Here is a 6,000-nt window from a genome sequence, read left to right as displayed (position 1 = left end):
GACATGCAACAGAGCTATTCTAAACTGTAACTTAACTATAACTCTTTTTATTACTATTTTAATTTCCATATAGCAAAACTGATTCCTTTTGGTGTACAATTTTATGTGTTTTAGCACCTGTAGAGACTGGTATAATCATGACCACAACAAAGGTACAGAACAGTACTATCACCCCCACAACTTAATTGCACATCATCAGGAATGGTGTGAGGGATCCACCATCTTGCCTCCGCATAGCCCTCTACAACACAGGAAAATTGTGTCTGTGGATTACAACTAGAATCAATAACTGTTGTTGGCCAAAATACATGTGACCCCAGCTCCTTTATTGTAATGGGTCCTGTTTCCTGAAGGATGCTGTTCACTAGGCCATCTGTTTTCCACAAGTTAATGTAAACTAATTTTTTTCAAAAGGTACTCAATGTATTAGATTACCTCAGATTTTTTTGAAATACAAATGCAATTCTATTCAGGTGGAACTTCGTGTGTGTGTGTGTATGTGTGTGTGTGTGTGTGTGTTTAATATACACACTTTCCCCCATCAGACCTCCATAAGTATGTGTTGTTTAGCTTCAGAACCAGCCTCTACATTGGAACAAGTTATTTATATTCAACTCATGCTGTTAAAAAAGTACTGTGGGCCTTTACGATCAGTGGATGCTTAATCTACACCTTCAACTGTCGAATAACTGGTACTTTTATTGTAGCTACGTAACTGATGTGTGATTGTTCTGTGGGTCTGGAGGTAAGAGAGAAAAACTCAGACATGAAAATACTGAGCTGCTTAATGCTATGCTCTAGTGGCTCAAGTCTCCCCACTGCATAGAAATCAAACGAAGATTCTTATTTGTTTGCCCCTCAACTCATTGTGCTCCAGTCTCAGGCATGTCAGCTCCAAAACTGCTCTACCTGACTGCTCCATTTTGGTGGTTCTTTTACTTCATCCCACAAAGCCACATCTTAGAAAATTACTTAAATATAAACTTTAGAAATGAAGGTACCCAGCTCAACCTTGTGAAGTTTCTGGAAATAACACAAACAAACCAAACAAAAATATAACTCATATAACTCAGACGTAACTCAGAACCTCCAGCCCAAAAAAAAAAAGTGTGAGAATTTGGGAAGATTAAACACTTTTCTCCTTTTTACAAACATGTTCAAGCTTCAGAGTATTCTTTTTCCTTTTCTGCTGTAGTTAAAAATAACTCAAGGAAGAAAACATTCAGTGAATTTTTTGCATTTCTGTGGGAGGGTATGTGAAGGAGTCCTTTCAAGGAAGGACAGCTGAAGGGGAGGCACAGGGTTTGAATGAACTTATCTCCTGGTAGGTTGACAGGGCTTTATTCCCCTTGAGCAGGACGAAATGACACTAGAATTCAGTAGAACTCTATTCTCCACCAGTAGAGTTCTTGTCAGAGATTTTATGTTAGCAAAAAGAACAAATATTTTATAGGCTGTGAAATTATCCAGTTTTACCTCTTACAAGGCAGCTGGGAGAGGAGTTTACAGGTGGAGAGGATATCATAAATGAATACTGGACGGGAAACATCACAATTAATTCAATAATTGTTTTTTATGAAGTGCTTGCTGAAATGACTGCTAGATTAAATGAGCCCCAGTAGTGCAGTAGAGTTAGCAATGTCCTCTCTAACAGGGGGAAGAATGTAAATCTTATAACAGTTTACAGATGTTTTTATTGAATATCTCTAATCCAAAAGTTCTGACAAAAATAAGGCCACCCTGGAACTGTACAATGGAGCTCTCTGCATGGCAACAGTCTCCTACAAGTAGCAAATCCTCATTAATCCCTTTGGAATTCATTGTCATGACACTAATCGTGTGGAACTCATTGGGTATTAATATAAATGTTGTATGTGGCTCTATGGGAATCCAGAACAAAACTCCTCAAGTAGCCTGTATCCATTGTCCCGAACGACTGCATAACAAAAAAATTGGGTTGCAGCCTAAGTACCCGGGTATATTGTAAATAAATGTTACTCAATATAACATCTCTGATTGAATACAATACAGAATAAATGTATATCAATGGGGGTGTGACAGGTGAGCACGGAATGATTAGCAATTCACTGTTTTTCAGTAAGAGCTAATGGACTCAAGTAAACAAAATAATTTCGCACTAATTCCAAATCAAGTCCCTTGTTATTCTGTCCCCCTTTGTGAGGCAACAAGAATAATACTCCTGGCAAAGATGAATAAGCAACAAAGGTTTTCTGCAGTGAAAACCCAGGGAGTGCGAAGCAAGAGACATGCCTTGCCTCTTCAGTGGTCAAACTTACCATGACTCCTAGACCTGTCAGTGACTGGGGGTGATCTTTTTTGAGATCTGCTATGATAGCCCCTTCCCAGTGGTTCCCTTACATTGTAGAGATTTGTATTTCTCCCCCTTGGGGTACTGTGAGCTCCCCTGCCATGGTAGAGTTGCTCGGGGCTACTTGGGAGGAAAGTGTTCAAGAAAAGGAGAGCAGTCACAGATAGAAATATGGAAAAAGGAGGCAACTTTCACCCATGTGTGTCCAGTAGGAGCAGTATCTCAGAAAAGCCATCATCAGCTGCATCTCTTTTGAGATGGCTTGATTGAAAATTGCAATTGCGTTATGGTCTATTTTCATATTTGCATAGCTATTGCAATTAACAGTGACAGTATCCTAGCCACTCTCTGTGGGGAAAAAAAAAAAAATCAAATGCCCACCATGCCAAAATAAGGGACATTCAGTTGGTGACATCATCCCTGCTAAAGAGAATTCTATGTACTCCCAGATTTAATGTAAATAAATTTTGACTGGAGTGATAGATCTAGTCTACACTAAGCATCTTGACCAAGGCACTGCTCACATTTACAAGTTCATCCTCTTTCTTAGTATGAAGTAGACAAGTATTATATCAGAGAGTTCCAACAGGACTGTGTATACTGAAAGTATGAGTCACAGAAGACAGGCCGGAAACACTCTATTAGATTGATAAAATGAACAGAAATCTCTGGGTGGACGTATTTGCACTGCACCCACAATATTATTCTTGGTTTGCTAGGAAGAAAGCAATTTATTCTGTCACTTTCTGGGGACTTAGAGCTAATTGGCCTTTCATAGTTATGTGATTCTGCAAATGAGCATAAAAGTGAAAGCTGACAAAAATTCAAACAGGAAATCTGAATCTGCCTATTTTCATAAGTATCTTATAATGGTTTGTAGAAAAGGACGAGGTTTTGATTAGAATAGCAAATTTCTTCATGCAAAGGGAAGTGCTCCAAATTACCCATCACTTTAACAAACAGAAAGATTGCTCTTCATTCAGCCTCCTGAGTGAAAAAAAAAACCAAAAAAACCCCATGAATGTTCTTTCCTGAATCCCACCCCTGCCAACCCCCTCCCATCCATCCATTGTGGTCCGTCAGCATTGTCATCAGTGGGCGTTCCTCAGACGATATGACCTCTCAGAGCTCACCAGCTCTTTGTGGCACTTCCCACCCCAATCCACTAGAAAGAACATGCATAATACATCACATCTGAAAGACAACGAGACAGTGTGTCTACAAATGCAGTGGCAGGAGAAAAGAAAGAGAAAGAAAAATAACCGAAACCGCCACACAACCTTAACAGAAAAGAAGCTGGAAAAGATTAAGTTCAACGCATTAAAAAAAAAAAAAAAAAAAAGTTTTCAAAGCCTGAAAAGCATTTTAAGGTATTTTCAGTGTCTGGCACAGAGGACAGAATGGACATCATTGAAGGGAAACTGAAGAGAAGCAAACCCGGGCAAACGTGAAGCACCATTATTCGGGCACAAAATAAGCAGGGCATGTTTGCTGAGGCCCACAGACCTGAGTTGTTCATGAAATTGAGTCCAACCTAGGCCACAAGCTGGTTTGCCTTTCAGACTTTTGGGTTCGGAGTAAATTTCTCCTCTCTTCACTTCTCTTTCTTTCCCCTTTCTCTCTCTTAAAGACCAACCTCCTCTCTCCTTAGCTACCCAAGTGACAAAATTTACAGGAAAAGCTGCAGGTCAAGCAGACCCATCTGGGATTTACACTACGTGGTTATGCATTTTGCAGAACGTGGCAGGCACTGGGTAAAAACTTATGTTTCAAAAAAAGCAGCTCTCCTGACTGCCAGTCCTTTTTGCCATATTGAGGCACTAAAGCTCCTTTTTATTTTTTTTTTACCTGAGCTTGAGCTTTCAAAGTTATTTTCCACTCTGATGATTACAGACAGCTCGACAGACAAAGAAAAAAGGATTTAAAATAGGCAGTCACTACTAATATGTACTTTGCTCTTTTTGACCAGGAAAAAGAAGCCCAGGCGTCATATTGCCATTTCTTAATCATCAATGTCAAAAAAAAAAAAAAAAAACCCAAAAAACAAAAACCTCTTCAGGAAATACGGACATAAAAATGCATTTTTACTGATGAGAGATCAGAAAAAAGTGACAAATCTTGCTCACAAACAGTGCCCTGTGTTCCTACAGGAAAATGGAGGATTAGAACAAAAGAGAGGGATGGTGAGGGGTGAAATTCCAAATCTGTACTAAGTGTAACATAAAAATAAAGATAAGAAATGTGTTCAGAATAAGTATGCTGCGGCAGAATGCATATTCTGAGAACTGATTTGACAGTCAATTCCTTCCCTTGCAGACCTTCAGTCTGTCAGTTCCTCTGTGTTCTAAGAAATCTACTGTGTTAGTTTCCATCGTCATATTTTAAATTGCTGATCGGCTAGTTCCCTTCCTTCCTTTTTCTTTCTTTCTTGCTTGCTTTCTTTCTTTCCTTCCTTTCTTCTTTCTTTCTTTCTTTCCATCTTTCTTTCTCTCTTTTTCTTTCTTTTCTTCACTTTACATCAAGCTTGTTGTAATCAAACATCTAAAAATTCCCCCCAAAAGTTAAAATGCATTCTATGTTATCTTATTTCAGAACATTGTAGGGGACAGTTCACCTGGGGCAAAGACGAAGTGCCCTTGGTATCAAAATTCAGCAGTGAAAAGGAAAATAATAACAGTGAATTCTAGGGTCATATGTGGTGAACAACTTTCAATATTATTCATCTCAAAATCATGTCATGTACTTTTTAGTTAAAAAAAAAATGTTTTTAACTGTGACTTTAAAATACCAATGGCTACTGTTTGTTGAAAGCCTACCTCATGATAAATAGAACACTGTGCGTTTTATAGAAATAATTTCTGCTAATTATAGGGATGCTGCAGAGTCTCTGCATCTCTTGTCTTATCTTTGTTTACACAAAGGGAAACTGAGGCTTGTGAAGATTGTCTCTGGGCTGAGGCCATCCCACTAGTGACTGGTGGTTGGCATTGACACCCAAGGTTCTCTAGGTCCTAAACTGACACTCCTTGTCTTTCCCCAAATCATATCATCTTCCTTTAGTTAGCATCCCAGGAACTAACTAGTATATCTAATGGATTTATTCCTTATAGAATAAGTCACAGAAGTTTCCAGTAATTGACCTGAAATGTCCCATACATGAGTCCGCAAAGAACCAGAAGGCAGGATAGACGTGCTGGACCGCAGTCTGAAAACAGCCATAAAAGTTTTATCCAAGACTCACAGCATTGGCCTCGGACATGTATGGGAGCATGAGGTGAGCCATCTGTCAGTTAGGAACTTAACTTCTAAAAGGTAAAACCTAGCCTAAAACCGATATGAAAAAATAGCCTAGATAAAATAATGCCTAATATAGGTGGCCTGGTCAGAGAATAAGAAGATTCATACATTTATAAACATTTATAACACATCTTAAAGCACAAAAAAAACACTGTTTCTAATCCTCCATGTTTGATGTCATTCTAAACTCTATTACACACTTCCCCAGCTTGATAATCATAGTTTATCGTAGATCATTTTTCATTCCCTTGATGACATGAGATCCTGACTCTGCATGTCAATCACTGCCCTCTGCTCCCACAGCACAGGGCTTCCAGGAGTTACACAGAGTCCTGGAGGTCCACCTCCTTGGATACCACGTGGTTCCTGGTGTC

This window comes from Sus scrofa, chromosome 1 (genome assembly GCF_054392235.1).
Source record: "Sus scrofa isolate SSC_HxYL_T2T_F1_AM1 chromosome 1, Sscrofa_HxYL_maternal_Yorkshire_Landrace_v2.0, whole genome shotgun sequence".
In the NCBI taxonomy this organism is placed as follows: Eukaryota; Metazoa; Chordata; class Mammalia; order Artiodactyla; family Suidae; genus Sus; species Sus scrofa.
Note: the sequence above shows the minus strand (reverse complement) of the source record.